Source organism: Pinus tabuliformis, chromosome 7 (genome assembly GCF_031772625.1).
Source record: "Pinus tabuliformis cultivar Carrire ecotype Pingquan chromosome 7, CPIR1, whole genome shotgun sequence".
NCBI classification, from domain to species: Eukaryota; Viridiplantae; Streptophyta; class Pinopsida; order Pinales; family Pinaceae; genus Pinus; species Pinus tabuliformis.
The window spans coordinates 1,473,184,686-1,473,203,044 of NC_142293.1; the positions used below are offsets into that span (position 1 = coordinate 1,473,184,686).

Here is an 18,359-nt window from a genome sequence, read left to right on the forward strand (position 1 = left end):
CCTTTGCAGCTTGTCTATTATTTACAATAAAGGGGCCAACAATCCTGGGTAATTTAAACAAAAGTCCTTTCCTAACTGGGACACAATGTACTTTATCTACATTCAAGATTTTTCTAATAAATTCCAATGCAAATATTCTCATGGGCACAAAAGAAGGAAACTTGTATGGTGGGATCTTTGCCCCATATAATCTTATTTCTACAAACTCTTCGAACAAGAACCAATCTCCAACTTTCAAATCTTTGCTCAATTGTAAAATAGATTGAAACTTTGGTAAAATTCTTGTAGGAGCAATATTATTGATGATTTTATAGACAATTGACATGAAAGAAGCAATGTAAAAAGAGAAGCCTTCATTATTTTGTCTACACCTGATCATATTAGTCCAATTTATCATTGTCTTCTTCTGCTTATTTATATCCATGACATTCATACCCAAATCTATGAATTGGTTAACATGACCACACATGAAGAGGTATAACATCAAGGAAGGAAACCTAAAGCACCCATAAATACTAAAGTTGATAAGTTGTAGATTAATGGAATGTTCCCAAAAAGTGGGAATATCCAACACAATGCAAGGTTGCATCACTAAATGGAAAATCCCTAAGGATTGACAATCAATCGCTGTGGTATTATCTCTTCCCAAATATCCCATAATTACAGATAAAAATGGCCTGACATTTTTAGAAAAACAAACTATGGGAAATTCTGTAAACTCCGGTGGAAGAACTGCATTTGGAGGCAAAATTAAGCTATATAATTTACTTCTATCCTCTGTTGACAGGCCCTGGTAGACAGACAAAAGGGTTTCATTGGAAAATGTAGTGTAATTGTTAGATTGGGGAAAATCCAGTGCTTACCGAATCAACATGGAAAACACTTGAAAAATGTTTTCACTAAGGGAATTCATTACATAACATCTTTGTGGGTATAAAGATGAGGTTAACTAGCTGATGAGTTTTGGGAAAAAGTAAGATTGATGGATAATTGTGGAAAATAAGCTCGATTTAACTAATCTTGAGGAAATTTCCAACTCAATCTGATTGGCTAGAATATTTTGACGGCCTTCCCTTAAATTTAATGGACAAACAAGGTTGAAATATTATGTTCCATGTCCATTAGGGGTATATGGGTGGAAGAACTAGATAAAGTGTGTTTTTTGGTTATTTTCATATTTACTTTAAAAAACACGAGGTAATTTAAGACTCTAAATCCCTGGTAGTTCGAAAGCAACTTAATGATAGAGTCAATTGTCAATGGTTGTCAAGAGAAACAACTGGAGCGAAAATGACAGATAAAATAGAAGAAATGGGTGAAATAAGGGTTTTTATAAACAAATGGAGGAAAAATTATAATTAAGGTAATGGAGAGTCGAGACAAAAGAGTACGAAAGTGTGACATGGCGGCCAATGTGGTAGGTGATGTGGAAGTGTGGTGGGTGAGGTGGAGTGACGTGGAAGTGACGATGTGGAAACCAGCCTTGGGGGCACCCTTGTTAGTAAGTGGTTTTGTCCCTTTGTGTCATTCGGGTTGATCACAATTATCAATCACCCCAACATTGACTTTTCAAAACCACTTACTCCGGGGTGCCTTGTAATATAAACGTCGAGCTAGTTGTGATGTCAGAGTCGGTGTAAGTGCATGCCTGATATATGATACAATGATTCTTTTTGATAGTTGTGCGCTTTTAAACAATTTGCTCCGCTTGGCAATAGTGGGGCTAGCCCACTCCCTTTAAACTATATTTTTATTTTACTAACCCAAACTTTGGGCCTACACCATAGTCTAACCACAACTATAGTCTATACTTTTTTTTAGTAAACATATATGTCTATTTATTTTATACTTTTATACTTTTTTTTAAACCAAAAAGAAAAATGACTACAACACATTCGCCATGATTTTACAAGATAATATAATTTGGTGAAAGATTCGTAAAAAAAATAATTATATATACATATTATATTATTAATAAAATTACCTTCCATTTTTCCTATGTATCATGAGGATTCACCCATTTATTATAAATATAGATTTAAGGGAGTTTCTTAAAATTTTCCGTGATCTCCATAATAAAGTGAGAGTAAATCTACATGATGATTTATATGTTATGTTACCTTGTCATGATTTGAACGCAATGATTAAACACATTCAACTGGTTGTGATCATCTTTTAACAATATATCCAACAATAATTTACCAAAGATTTACACTTGTGATCATATTTTAATGATATATCCAACCACAACAATTTACACATTAAAGGACACACATTGTGCATTAAATAGAGTTTTTTTTTGTTTGTTTAAATTAATGTTATAGAAACATATCATATCAACGATGAACAACAACTGACTACCCATTAAAATCAATGTTACTTAAGATTACAAAAGAATAACTACCTATTAAAACCAATATTACCTTAAATTTAAAATATGTTCTTATTAATTTTTCCTTACATAATTGACTTGTGTCATCAAAGTATGAGGATGTCTTTATTTCGGCTTTTTCCTAAGGTGTGCACATGCCTTTATTCTCCTTTGCTTTTTTTTACGAAGACTAGGGTGAGCTTCCTATTATTATTTCTAAGTTCTCTATTATATAACTATATAATATGTTTGAGTTCAATCTTATTGTTTATAGTGTTTTTTCTAAAGTCTAAGTATTGTGTATTGTGTAGTTGATTCCTCGCCTATGATTCTAAGTATCTTGTTCTAATTATTGAAGGTAATTGATTTATGTAAGAATAAGAAACCTGATATAAGATTCCTCTTTATTGGATACCTAAAGAATATGGTTCTGGTTCATTCCTTCTTACCTTATCCTTTCAGATAAAGAATACCTTCTTTTTTTCTCTTATACCTTCTATCTCCTTATTAATCTAAGAATTCCTTGGTTTTTCCTAAATTGTGACGAGGTTATTTTGTTTTTTAATATATATCCGTCATATTATAAAACACCGTATGGTATGGTTCTTGTTTTATGAAAATAGAATGGAATTTTAATGTGGACAAAGTGATGAAATTAATGTTCTATAAAAATAATGGATTTTAATGGGAAAAAAAATGATGAAATTAATTAAAACTGACCAAGACAAAGGGACACATCCTTGAATTTGTTGTTCAATGTTATAATGTTACGTGAAACTCTCACCTTCTTCCAATGCAAAGTCATATTCATACATCGCTTACATGGGAGATATGTCACTGTAACTCTCGTAAAAATGATAATGTTGTACTCTTTAAGCATCCCCTGCAAAAGGAGCTAAGCTACTTCGTAGCTCTTTTTTGTTTTATCTTGTGAGGTGAGGTTGTACAAATTAATTGATTCCACGCAACCAAGTTTGAACTTTGGTGTCGATTCGATGCAGAAGAGGCCTACGTTGGAACCATGACCAGGGGGAATCTTTCTTGAACTATAAACTTTCAAACTGAGATTTCTACTCATTCCTTTGGAATTGGCCTAAGTTCCATGTACTATTGGAAAGATCTTAGAGAAGGATATCCAACTAAATACTTAGTTTTTTCGTTTGAGCTAAGGAGTTGAAGAAGAAATTCCTTCAAATATATAACCTTCATCCTTGCTCTCAAGCTAAGCAGCGACACATCAATGATAACACACTTACCAAGATCCCCCTAAACTTGAAACAACCGTTCGAACTGCCAACACGCTCAACAATATCACTTGCAACAAGCTCCATATGAACTTATCATTGCTCGACATCAATGACTTGGACTTGACAATAACCTCCAACATACTTAAAATTCTTCATAGGCTTGACATCAATAACTAAACTTAGACATCAACGAGAACACTTCGCTCAACATGCTTTAGTTTAAATAATAAATACTATTATTAACTATAAAAATAACTAATATATATGTTAAACATATTTACATTTAAATATACATGTAACAAGATTTTTAAACATGTAGATTCACTCCCACTTTACGATGGAGATTCTTAACCTGTAAATAGGCTTTGTTATATGACCATGGTTTAATACCATGACTTATTTATACCTATGCCTAAAAAACCATAACTCATTTCTAATTACAAATGTTCTTATAACATTTTTTATTAATCATTTTAATTAAAAGTCTAAAAATGCATCTTCTTGGTGGAATAGGGGTGAATCTTCACTGTTAAAAATATTGTTACACATTTTTTTTAAATGTATATATGTTTAATTCATACATTAATTCTTTTTATAATTGATAATAATATTTATTATTATGTTGATAGGCCTGTCTATTTTGAAATATGGCTTCTACAATTCTAATTTATTTATCGATAATTTTTTTCAAAGGAACATATATGAGTGTTTTATTAAAAAACGAGAAAGTTGGGATCTGATCGAGAACCATTGCATTTTTTCAGAATTGACAATATCGCTTGTGGGTTTGAAATTGAGCATGTTGACTCAATCCAAACCCTCAAGCGAGATCTTCGTGATACAATAATTTTATTTCCATTCCAACTGAAAATTTTCCAAACAACACCGAGAATCCAAATGTACTTGCATTCCAATACAACTAATCATTTGAAGTTTGATTGACTTCTCGTTTTCCTTGGCGATATATTTTTTCCCTTTTTCTAACCTAGATCTAATTGTGTTTTCTGATGGATCAATAGTGTTGCTTTGCTGAGAGTGATCTTTATTCCTTTGTCCATATGCCTGATTAGCCCAAGAAGTTTTTTTTTTTTTTTAGACTTATTTCTTAAGAATTCAATAATCACTGGGGTTTTCTGCACTCGGTCCTCCTCAGTTTCTGAATTCTGTGGATCCTCTTTGACTTTTGTTTCTTCCTGATTTGTTTTTTCTTCCTCTACCAAATTTTCTTTATCTTCTTCTTAACTTTCTTTCACTTCCTCCATGCCTTGAGTATTTTCCTCCTTGTGTACAAAATCATGTTTTTTTGTGCACCTTCCAACTATTTAGGCCTCCAACTACTTTTGTGAACTCTTTTGCTCTACATCCTCTTAGGACAATGCTTGATTACATGTCCTATTTCATAACATGCTCAACATAAGAATGAAACACTTTCATAATCGAGCTTCTAAGCCCATACATAATATGGTGTCGTTAAATTGCTCTCGATCGGAAAACCCTTGCTAAAGTCCATGTCCAAGCTTATTTGATCATAAAGGGATTTAGGAAAATGTTTAGAGTCTAGGGTACTAATACAATATTTTGCATATTAAATTTTTAATAGTAGCAGATGCAGAAAAATTTCAAAGATGCAGGGGAAGGTTCAGAAGCTTTACCCATATTGGAGCCAAGGAGATTGTCGTCATAACGGGGTCAAAAGAAGTGGACCAAGGCTACATGAAGAGGCCAACACTACCCTAGAACCAAGGCTTGGAATCCCAAATGATCTTCTTATCCTTGCGATTAGTGAAGAGAACAACGAAAAAACCCAAGCAATGGGGAAATTATTTAGATCTTGAGAGAGAAGGGGTTTCCATGTATCGGAGATCCACTTATGTAAATCAGTTAATCACAAACAAAACCCATTAAATCTGCAGGCCAAACCAAAATTCGAAGAATATTTCGCACTGTTGACAACTTCATCCCGAGAGGGACATTAAAGGAAGGTACTTCATAGACAATCGAAAGGACATTTCCATATTTCAACAAGTACGGTAAGAAACCCTAGTTTGGTTTTCTTGAGAAGGACTTGCATATGCATTTGCCATTTCTTCAAGATTCACTAATTCCTCCATTTCTACATGATTATTCACCATTACGGACTATACCATGAGTAGTGAGGCCAAAACCCTAGTTGCCACAGGGTCTCCTACCGTAACCATTTTCCTTCTTGTAACAAAGTCTGCTTCCTTGCAATTTAATTATCAATAGTTAATAGGTGGTTGATAGAAATTTAATCTCCATAGAATATTCTAGAATATGCTTTAGTATTATACACAAATCAAAGATAAAATTATTTCCAAATTAGTTATTTTTTTTTTTTTTTTTTCCCTTTTGATTAAATTCATTAATTAAAAAAAATATCATATGAACAAGTGTTGTATAAAATGAGTAATCCATTTTTAGGAATGTGGTATTGATGAGTCGTAGTATTGGCCCATAGTATTCTAAAAAAAGTTATTTATAAATAAGAATCTCCATGATAAAGTAAGAGTAAATATCCATGGTTAAAAATATTGTTACATGTTTTTTTGTAATATCTATATATTAATTCCTTTTATTATTATTAAAAATAATTATTATTTTAAATAAAGATGTAACTTAATTATTTTTTATGATTATTTTTTATATATATTTTAGCAACTTAGAATGTAGGATGAAACCAGTGTTTAATGTTTATTGTGGACTGATATTTATCTTTATTTACTATTGATTTATATAACTACACTAGATTAAATAAAATTATAATTTATTTATTTTTTAATAAATTTTTAAATTTTTTTAAAATACACTGTGACTTAATAACTATGAACTACGATCTTTCTAGTAGTAAGCAAGAACCAAACTAACACAATTTCCATTTATTTTTATTGAATTTCTCCACACTTTCCACATATGTCTGCCCCCTTTCCCTCTCTAACTTTTTTCCATTATTTCACACTCACTTGGAAATTCTACACAATTTTGATGTAAATCAAGAATTTCTTGAGGGTTTGTTTATTTATATCTCTAATCTTAATAGGACATTGCCAAGAACCAACATGACATCATCACAGTGAACCTTTGGGATCGTGAAGAGTCATGTGAATTCAAATAACATCATACGCATCATCTACATTTTTACGTTGTTATGCATTGGCTGGCAATACTTAACATTGTAGAAGTGCACTTACCAATCATTACCAATGGTGGATTTTGTTAAATGTGAAGCCAAATTCATGAATCACATGCAGGATTCTAGATCTTTCTACACCGCCATTAGTTTCTAGATCTCCACGATTCTAGATCCTTCTACACTGCCATTAGTTTCTAGATCTCCATCTAAATCACATACATGATTCTAGATCCTTCTTCTACCTCTATAAATTTGTAATTTCTTTGGCCAAGGAAAGAAGGCCAAGGAAAGAAAGCCAAGGCCCAAGCCTGTTATGTAATGTTAAGTGATTTCTATTCTCCAGTGACTGTTTTATCTCTTCCATTGTTTCTGATTGAGTAATCTTGTTGTTTCTCCATTTGTCTGTCTCTATGAATTATTCTTTGCTATTGTCGTCTAAGTCTCTCAGTATAAATCTGTTGCGTGTTATGTATGCTCTGGTCTAACAACTGGTATCAGAGCTAGGGTCGAATATCCACTGTGCAAGCCGCTTAGTGCCATCGCCTTACTCTGGCAGTGTTCGTTAAAACGTTGGCTGTTACCTCTGGAGCTGTTGAAGGATCTGTCCAGGAAATAGCTGAGGAACGTTGGAACTAAAAGACAGTTGCTGCAAGAAAAACAAGGTCATGGACCTATGTTGAAACATGGAGATCCGTGGAGATTGGAGTTGAAACTAGGTGTTTGTAAGTTTTTTTACATCAAGCTTGCACGCATACGTCAAGTTTTTTTCTCAAACCAACATATGTATGTGTGAAATGTGAAAAGGTTAAAACATTATATATGTTTTTTATATTTATTATGAAACATAAATAATTATATGTTTGAATTTTGAAAAGTATATTTTAAAAGGAGCAAGAATTTTGAAAAGGGAATTTTAAAAGGAGCAAGAATTTTGAAAAGGGAATTTTAAAAGGAGCAAGATCATTATTACTAAATTTTAAAGAGTAATAATTAAAGTTTTATTTTTAAGTGGAATTTTTTTGTTTTTGGGCATCAATATATTGAAAATGGAGATAGAAGTTACATATATGGAGAAGTTGAGCGGGGCTAATTTTGCCCTATGGAAATCACAGATGGAGGATATACTGATTTTGAAGGATCAATATTTGCTGATTGAGGGCAGAACGAAGAAACCCTCATTGATGACAAATGAAGGGTGGAATAAGCTAGATAGGAATCTGATTGCAACAATCTGCCAATATTTAGCAAAGAATGTTTATTTCAATGTGTTCCGAGAAAAGATGACAGAAGGATTATGGAAGAAGCTCCATGATCTATATGAGAAGAATACAACATCAAACAAAGTGTTCTTGATGAAGAAGCTTTATAATCTCAAAATGAAGGAGGGTACTTCAGTTGCTGAGTACTTGAATGCATTTAATATTATTACTAATCAGCGTGCCTCTATTAAAATCATTTTAGATGATGAAATTAGAGCCATTTTGCTAATGTATTCTATGCCAGATAGTTGAGAAAATTTAATTGTAGTTATGAGCACTTCAACAACTATAGGGACCCTGAAGTTTGATGATGTCAGCAGCAGTTTAATGAATGAGGAGCTACGACGCAAGTTAATTGCAGAAAACCAGGGAGGAGAGGCTCTAGCTCTAGCTGATTGTGGTAGGAGAATGGATCGAGGCCGGCAAGGGTGATCAAGTTCAAGAGGCCGATCAAAATCAAGGAGAAGCAGGATCATCTGCTTTCATTGTGGCAAACCTGGGCACATGAAGAAAGAATGTCGATTCTGGAAGAAAGGACAAAAGGATCAAAGATTGTCCAATACAAATCACAAGTCATCCAACACAAATTGAGGCGAGGCTACTGCTATAGCCACAAAAGGTGATGTGTTGTTTATTGTTTTAGTAGAGGATGCATGTGTATATACATCTAGCAGTAGCTTTGATTGGATCCTTGACTTTGGGGCATCACACCATGTAACCCCATGCAAAGATAGTTTTGTTTCATATAATCCTGGTGATTATGGTAGAGTGCATTTGGGGAATAATCATTTTTGCAGTATTGTTGGAGTGGGAGATGTCTAGGTCAAGATGAAAGAGGGACAAGATATATTGTTGAAACAGGTCAGGCATGTACTAGAAATGCGCATGAGTTTAATCTCTATGGGACGACTGGATGATGAAGGCTATTCCACAAGCTTTGGAAAAGGAGGCTGGAAAATTAGCAAATGAGCATTGGTCGTGGCCAAAGGACCCAAGACAGGAACATTATACACATTGAAGACACTGATAGGAAAATCAGATTTGGCTACTGTCACAAAAGAAGGAAATTCAACAGATTTGTGGCATAAGCGTTTGGGTCACATGAGCGAGAAGGGCTTAAAAATCCTTGTTGGTAAAAATTTATTGCCAAGTTTGAAATCCTACAATCTTGGTTTTTGTGAGCATTGTATATATGGTAGACAAAGAAGGGTTTCATTCCTTAGAGGTGGCCATGACAGAAAGAAAAATGTGTTAGAATTGGTACACTTAGATGTGTTTGGGCCTGTTAACATCAAATCATTAGGAGGAGCATCATATTTTGTAACATTTACAGATGATGCATCCATGAAGGTTTGAGCATATCCTATGAAAAGTAAAAGTGAAGTGTTTGGAATATTTCAAAAATTCCATGTTGCTGTTGAAAGAGAGACTAACAAATTGTTGAAGTGTTTAAGAACAGATAATGGTGGAGAATATTGCTCAAATGCATTTAAGGAATATTGTAATAGGTTTGGCATAAAGCATGAGAAGACTATGTCTGGTACTCCTTAATAGAATGGTGTCGCAAAATGGATGAATCACACCATTATGGAAAATGTGCGAAGTATGTTGTCCAATTCCAGTTTGGAGAAGAATTTTTGGGCTGAAGTAGTTAGGACCACTTGCTACCTCTTAAATAGATCTCCAACTACAACCTTGGATGGCGGTATCCCTAAAGAAGTTTGGACTGGTAAGAAGTTGAATTATTCTCACTTGAAAATCTTTGGATGTGAAGCATTTGTACATATTCCCAAAGAAAATTGAACTAAGCTAGATGATAAATCTATCAAATGCATATTTTTGGGATATGCAGATGAAGATTTTGGTTATCATCTATGGGATCCAGTTAAACATAAAATTATTAGAAGCAAAGATGTTATATTTAATGAGTCAGGAATGTTCAAGAGGACTATAGATGAGTTGGAGGTCAAGAAAGTTATTGACAGGTTTGAAGAGCAGCAGGAAAACATACCACCAATACAAGAAAATGAACAGCAAATTCAGGAGCATGAAGAACAACAAGTGGAAAATGATGAACAACAAGAAGAAGGAATCTTGCAGGAACTTTTACAGGAGATTCAACCTGATAATGCACCACCACAGTTGGTTCGCAGATCTTCCAGGCCTCATAAGCCTCCACAAAGGTATCCTCCTTCAAACTATATTTTGTTGACTGATGAAGGTGAGCCTAATTGTTTTCAAGAAGCTTGTAAAGTTTAGAACAATGAAGAATGGAAGAAGAAATGAACTCTTTGCTGGAAAATAAAACTTGGGAGTTGGTAAACCTCCCGAAAGGAAGAAAGGCTCTACAAAACAAATGGGTTTACAGGATTAAGCATGAAGGTGGCGAAAAGAAGGAGAGGCATAAGGCAAGGGCGGTGGTGAAAGGTTTTGCCCAAAAAGAAGGTATTGACTTTACTAAAATTTTCTCACTTGTTGTTAAAATGTCATCCATTAGAGTCATTCTTGGTCTAGTTGCTGCTTTAGACCTAGAATGTGAATAGTTAGATGTAAAAACTGCATTCCTTCATGGTGAATTGGAGGAAGAAATTTATATGGAGCAACCAAAAGGTTTCATAGAAAAAGGAAAAGAAGACCTCGTTTGCAGGTTGAATAAGAGTCTCTATGGGTTGCAATAGGTACCTCGAAAATAGTACAAGAAATTTGATTCATTCATGCTGGAACATGGTTTTCAGAGGTTGGAAGCTGACCATTGTGTCTATATCAAGAGGTATGATCAAGGAAAGTATATAATATTATTGTTATATGTGGATGAGATGTTGATTGTTGGGCATGATAAAAATAAGATCAATAGGTTGAAGAAAAATTTGGGTATCAAATTTGCAATGAAGGATTTGGGACCAGCACAACAGATATTGGGCATGCGGATTATGCGTGACAGGAAAAACAGACGGTTGTGGTTGTCACAAGAAAAATATATCAAGAAGGTGCTTGACAAGTTTAATATGAAGGATGCCAAGCCAGTTGGTACACCTCTTGCAACCCACTTCAAGCTGAGTACTAAATTGTCCTAGTGATGACAAGGAGAAGGAAGAGATGAGAAGGAATCCTTATGCTTCAGCAGTTGGAAGTTTGATGTATGCCATGGTATGCACACGACCATACATTGCATATTCAGTGGGAGTAGTGAGTAGGTTCCTTGCCAATCTAGGCAAACAACATTGGAAAGCAGTAAAATGGATTTTGAGGTATCTCAAGGGTACTAGTCATTATTGTTTATGTTTTGGTCATAATAAGACTGTGCTTGAAGGATTTACAGATGCAGATATGGCTGAAAATATGGACACCAGAAATTCCACTACAGGTTATTTGCATACATTTGCAGGTGCAACAGTATCTTGGGTGTCAAGGCTACAAAGAATAGTAGCCCTCTCTACAACAGAAGCAGAGTACATAGCTGCAACAGAAGCTTGTAAAGAGATATTGTGGATGCAGCAATTCCTAAGAGAGATAGGAATAAAGCAAGACAAGTATGTGTTATATTGTGATAGTCAGAGTGCCATTCACTTGGTGAAAAACCCAACATTTCATTCAAAAACCAAGCACATTGACTTAAGGTACCATTGGATCCGACATGTGTTGGAGGAAGAACAATGATTCTTGGAAAATATCCATACAGATAGCAACCCTGTTGATATGCTCACTAAAATTCTACCACGAAATAAACATGAGTTATGTAAAGGCATGGTAGGACTCGGTGTGACTTGATGACTCTTATTTGGCTTCAAGTGGGAGAATGTTAAGTGTGAAGCCAAATTCATGAATCACATGCAGGATTCTAGATCCTTCTACACCGCCATTAGTTTCTAGAGCTACAGGATTCTAGATCCTTCTACATCGCCATTAGTTTCTAGATCTCCATCTGAATCACATACAGGATTCTAGATCCTTCTTCCGCCTCTAAAATTTTTTAATTTCTCTGGCCAAATAAAGAAAGCCAAGGCCCAACCCTGTTATGTAATGCTAAGTGATTTCTGTTCTCCAGTGACTGTTCTATCTATTCTGCTATTTCTGATTGAGTACTCTTGTTGTTTCTCCATTTGTTTGTCTTTGTGAATTATTCTTTGCTATTGCCGTTTAAGAATTTGAGTATAAATTTGTTGTGTGTTTTGTATGCTCTGGTCTAATAGATTTTGCTTGCCCTAGCATAGAGCTGGTACGGTTCCTGTGAGATTAACATGCATTGCATGTTGTTTTTCTCAATTAATTTCTATAGGAATTTACTTTTATCCATCATCCTACATAATCAAAAAGGAGTATTTACTACCCTGTATATCATCAAGCTGGTTGACACGGGATCTAATTACAAAGCAGTATTTACTACTCAATTTATCAAGGTTTACAAGGGGATCTAAAATTATTAAAATTCTATGCAAAGCAAAGCATTCTGTAGTCGGGTGTTGCTTGCTAGCCCACGCATTCAAAAAGTACAATTCCTATGAGGCTCACGAGTTAGGCATTTAATTTAATCCATCAATTTGGCGTGGAATTTCAAATTTGTTTCGGTTGTGACTCAAAAGTCGTTGACTGTTAGTTTTCACATATTTGTTATTTTTTTTAGTGTTAATCATATTTATTAGTGTTAATTGTTTCTATTTTTAGTTATTACTATGCAACCTCTCATATTTAATGTAACATTGTTGTGGTAAGTAAAAGAGGGTCTATTTTATTTAGGGATTCACGATAGATTTTGCCTGTTAAAAATTTTCGAGTCTTAACCTTATGAAACTAAGGTGGGAATGGAGCACGAGAATGAGAAAAGTAATCCAAATCAATCAGCAGAAAAGTTTTGTGATTAATATTAAAAGGTTGTCTTGGGTTTTATGGTGGCAATTGATTGGCAAAGCCCTTGAGAACCAAAGTTATAGAGAAACAAATAGGTCATCTTCACATAAGACTCCTCATTATAATAAAAAACAATGCTAATATTAATTGAGGAAAGGTGACTTGATTGTACCATTAACATATGAGAGATCTTGCTTTGAAATCCTCTGCTTATACAAATATTAATCCAATTCAAGCTAAATACCAAAGACAATAATGTTAGAAAAAGTAGAATCTATGGTTGTTTCACGAAGTTTGATTTCGGGCATCTATACAAAGGCTTAATAAACATAGAATTCACTCACCACAAAAAAATTTAGGATTAAATTATAATTTATGAAAATACATTCATATTGCGGCTCATTCACCAAGTAAAAACAAAGGTTTATAATGATTTACACTTCACCACGGGTTGCAGAGTAACACACAACAAAACTCAGTAATTGTTGTTTTCACGTGCCCACCAAAATTTGCTTCATGATTTTCTCCTCTCTACTTCAGAGACTCACCCTCTCTTTCTCTCTTACAAAATGACTTTTTCATTCATATTTATCTCAACATACAATTTGAAATTAATACATGACAGAGAAAAATAATTAATACATTGTTGTTTTCGAGAGTGGACGATAATCGCGTAGGTGTTTGTGGAGCATGGGAAATAGTCACGTAGTAAATGCTTGTCCATATTTACTAAACTTCATTAAATTCCTTAACTTTTGTGATGCGATGCAGAGTGGTTCGCGCGATACTGTTCTCACTTCAGCCCTTCCATCTTTAAACAAAGATGCAACCTGCAAAAATACTTCTGACAAGTATGGCTACTGTCAGGGTGTTTAACGCGGTGGTTGGGATTAATATTTCCAACACTCCCCCTTAATCACAATTGCTGTAATTGACGATTTCCAAACAATTTCTGAGATAAAAAAAACTTTCACGTGCCAATGGCTTTGTGAAGATATCAGCGAATTGTTTCTCTGACCTACAGTGCTGCAACACAATTTCCTCATTGTTAATCATCTCTCTAATAAAATGATATTTAGTATCAATATGCTTGGTCCTCTTGTGAAAGAAAAAATTCTTTGACAATGCAATTGATGAGTTGTTGCAGAAAATAGTTGTCATTCCCTCTTGGTCATGATGAAGATCCCTCAACATCCTTCTCATCCAAACTGACATGCTGCAGATGTTGCTACGACATATTCAGCTTCTGTTGTTGACAATAACACTATTGGCTGCTTCTTGGAGGTCCATGAAATGGCTTCGAAATCCAAATGGAAAACATATCCTGACGTGATCTATCTGTCATCGACACTTACTGCCCAATCACTATCAGTGTAACCAACCAACCTGAAATCACTTGTTGTTGTGTACAAAATGCCATGTTGTTTTGTCCCATGGACATAACTTAGAATAATTTTCGATGCTTGCCAATGTGTCTCCTTGGGTGTCTCCATGAACCTCGACACCAAGATTACTGCATACATTATATCCGGCCCAGTGGCGGTCAAATACATCAAGTTGTCTATCATGCTTTTGTATAATGTCGGATTAACATTGTTGCTGCAATCTTCTTTTCTCAACTTCAACCCTATGACAGTTGGAGTTGGTGCGGACTTGTTGTTCTGCATTTTAAACCTCTTCAAAATGTCTGCCACATACTTTCTTTGAGAGATAAAAATGCCATTTTCTGTTTACTTTACTTCTATGCCCAAAAAATATCTTAACAGTCCCAAGTCAGTCACTTCAAATTCACTCTTCATGACTTGTTTGAAATCAACAATGATAGACTTTCCATTTATGTTGTGCGGCGATCGCCACAACTGCATGCACTAGCTCCATACTCGCCATTGGCGCGAACGTCTCCGCGTAATCTCTTTCATGTTGTTGCTTGTATCCTTTGACAACTAGCCTTGCTTTGTGCCTTTCAATATTTCCCTCAATGTTGCTTTTGGTCTTATAGACCCACTTCACTCCAATGACATGTTTTCATTTCGGAAGGTTCACTAACTCTCATGTGTCATTCCTTTCTATTGCTTCTATTTCTTCCTCCATTGCCGCAACCTATTTTTCTTCTTTGATTGCATCCTCCAAATGGATTGGGTCATCTACATAAGAAAACAAGGCAAATAAGGAATTCAGAACAACGCTACTGTCAACTTCATCTTGCTCATAAATTTCATTTAAACTTATGAATTTTGGTCTTCTTGTGCTTGCTGAAGATGGGTTGACATGTCACTTGGTTTTGTGCTTTACGATGTGCTTGGAGAAGCGCTTTCTTGGTTGCGCGAAACTATCCTATTATTTGTTGATGGTGTTGATTGCTGCCTGCTTTGTTTCACTTGAATAGGAGTAGAGGGAGTCACTGTTTAGAAATTACTTGCTGCAGTTAATTCCTCTTCGTCCTCATGTGGTATACATGCTTTTGACATTGACTGTATTTTCTAAACTTCCATCCTATGATTCCTCTTCTATAAACTGCACATCTGTGCTGATTATGACCTTCTTGGTTAATGGACTCTAGAGTTTGTATGCCTTGGATTCATCACTGTATCCAACAAATATACATTTCCCCCCTTGATGTCCAACTTCTTCCTCAACTCATCCGGGACATGTGCATACGCCATACATCCAAAAACTCTCATGTGAGTGACACTATGCTTTCTTCCACTCCATGCCTTTTGAGGAACTATGTTCTGGATGCTTTTGGTTGGATATCTATTCAAGATATACACTGCACAAGCGACAGCTTCAGCCCAATAATCATTTGGAAAATGCGTTGCTTTCATGATACTCTTTACCATTTCCATAATGGTCATATTCTTCCTTTCTGCGACACCATTTTGCTGAGGTGTATACCTTGTTGTAAATTGCTTGTGAATTCCATGATCCCAATAAAAACGAAGGAAATCATTTGAGATGTATTCTCCACCTTTGTCAGTCCTAAGGACTTTGATGTAGTGTCCGCTTTGCTTCTCAACAAGAGCTTTGTATTGGCAAAAGTGCTCAAACACTTCACTTTTCTCTTTTAAGAAATATAACCATGAATTCCTTGTGTAGTCATCTATGAAGGTCAATAAATAGTAGCTGCAACCAATTGATGGTGTCTGCATTGATCCACATAAATCTGAGTGGACAATCTCCAAATATGCCTTTGTCCTCACTGACTTTCCTGCTGGAAATGTCTCTCTATGTTGTTTGCCCAAGATACATCCTTGACATAGGCTGTCTGATTTTTCTATGAGTGGTAGTCCCTTCACCATGCCTTTCCTATGCAGCAAATTCAAACTTCCAAAGTTGAGATGTCCAAATCTCAAATGCCATAACCAATTTTCATCTTTGACCTCTGCTTGAAAGTTTACTTGTAAGACAACTGCATCTTTTCTTCCATTCTCTTGTGAGTTCATTGAGAGTTGTGCTTGTGCACCTTCTTTCTACAAATTTGATTTTAGTTTTAAGGGAAACATTCTATTGTTTGTCATTTGAAATTTTGCAATCAGTTGTTGTCTTGGAGGCCTATCCAAAATTGTGCACACATCATTTTTGAAGAAGACATTGCAGCCCTTTTGCATGAGCTATCCAATGCTTATGAGGTTATGCTTCAGACCGGGGACAAAGTAAACATCTAAGATGTACTTCTTCTCCCCCTTCTTTGTTAGGATATTAACTCTTCATTTTCCCATGACAGAGACTTTGCTATCAGTCCCTAATGTCACTTCAGATTTCACACTTTCATCTAGATTGGAAAACATTTCTATGTTTCCTGACATGTGGTTGCTACACCCTGAATCTAGATACCATATATCACTTTGTTTTTCTTGTGCTACATTACAAGCTAAAAACATGCTATCATGGTTCTGATTTTCTTTTGTGAAATTTACACTTGGTTTATTACTAATTTCATATTGCTTCTTTCTACATTCATTTGCATAACGACCATACTTCTTACAGTAATGACATTGAACTTGAGATTTATCATACCACTGGCCTTGTGATTGATTTTGGCTTGGGCCTTAACTTGGATTTTGATTGCTGCCTCTTCCACTTGAGCTTGAAGGGATGCTTCTTCCACCTCTGTGTGGGCTTCTTCCTCTTCCTATAGTGTATGATCTCCCTGTGCCTCGACCTTGACCAAATGATACTTGTGTCTTGAAGGCATGGTCCAATGAGGAGCTTGTTGCTCTATTAAGTCCATGTTCATGAGAAATCATTGATGCATTAAGCTCATCCACTGAGAACTGTGAGAGATCATTTGTCTCTTCTATGGCCACAACAATGGCATCAAACCTTGATGGCAAACTTCTCAAAACTTTCTCAACTATTCTTCTTTCCTCAAGTGTCTCACCATGAAACTTGATTTGAGTAACCAACCGAATTACATGTGAAACAAATGAGTCTACATTCTCAGACTCTTTCATACAAAGTATTTAAAAGTCTCTTCTCAACATTTGCAGCTTTGTTGTCTTGACTTTTTCCATGCCTTGGTAGGCTCACTGGAGGGTGTCCCATGTTTGCTTGGAATCCGTTGCTGCTGCAACCCTTGGGGAAACACTTTTTTGCTTGAAAAATGGAGTTTGTAGCTTTGTTGTCTTGAATTTTTCCATGCCTTGGTAGGCTGTCTGGAGGGTGTCCCATGTTTGTTTGGAATTCGTTACTATTGCAACCCTTGGGAAAAGACTTTCTTACTTGAAAAATGGAGAAAAGGGCTTTTGCATCCTTCTTCAGGTTGTCCCTTAACAAATCTCTTTCTGCTTGAGATAAGACATTGTATGTTGTTGCATCTGCTAGTTTTTGAAAACCATTCTCCACCAAATCCCAAATGTCTTGACAAGAAAACATGGCTTTCATTGTAATAGCCCAATAACCATAATTTTTTCGATTAAACTGAGGTATTTGAAGATTAGTCAAGCTTGTGCTTGATGTTGCCATTTTTGAGTGTAAAAAAACAAACTGTCTATCTGCTAGTAAATATGCTAAAAACAATCTACCCTCAAAACAATTTTAACTGCTACTAAAAACACTTACAGTAACAAAGCTTAACCCGCTCCAATACCATGTTAGAAAAAGAAGCTATACAGAGGCTCGATAAAACATAGAATTCACTCACTGCAAAACAGAGTAAAAAGAGTAAGTTTGGAGCAACTCAATAAAACTTAGGATTAAATTCTAATTTATGAAAATACAGTGATATGAGAGTGCGGCTCATTCACCAAGTAAAAACAAATACTTACAGTGATTTACACTTCACCAGGGGTTGCAGAGTAACACAGTGAGTAATTGTTGTTTTCATGCGCCCACCAAAATTTGCTCCACTATTTTCTCCTCCCTACCTTCTTACCTCACTATTTTCTCCTTCCTACCTTCCTACCTCACAGACTCACCCTCTCTTTTTTTCTTACAAAATGACTTTTTCATTCATATTTATGTCAACACACAATTTGACATTAATA

General features: G+C 35.2%; 1 protein-coding gene across 6 annotated transcripts in view; it reads left to right on the plus strand.

Moving 5' to 3' along the window:
• LOC149253371 (disease resistance protein RPV1-like) overlaps window positions 1–18,359 on the plus strand; it is a 60,710-nt gene that overhangs the window by 37,099 nt on the left and 5,252 nt on the right. The window lies entirely within an intron of this gene.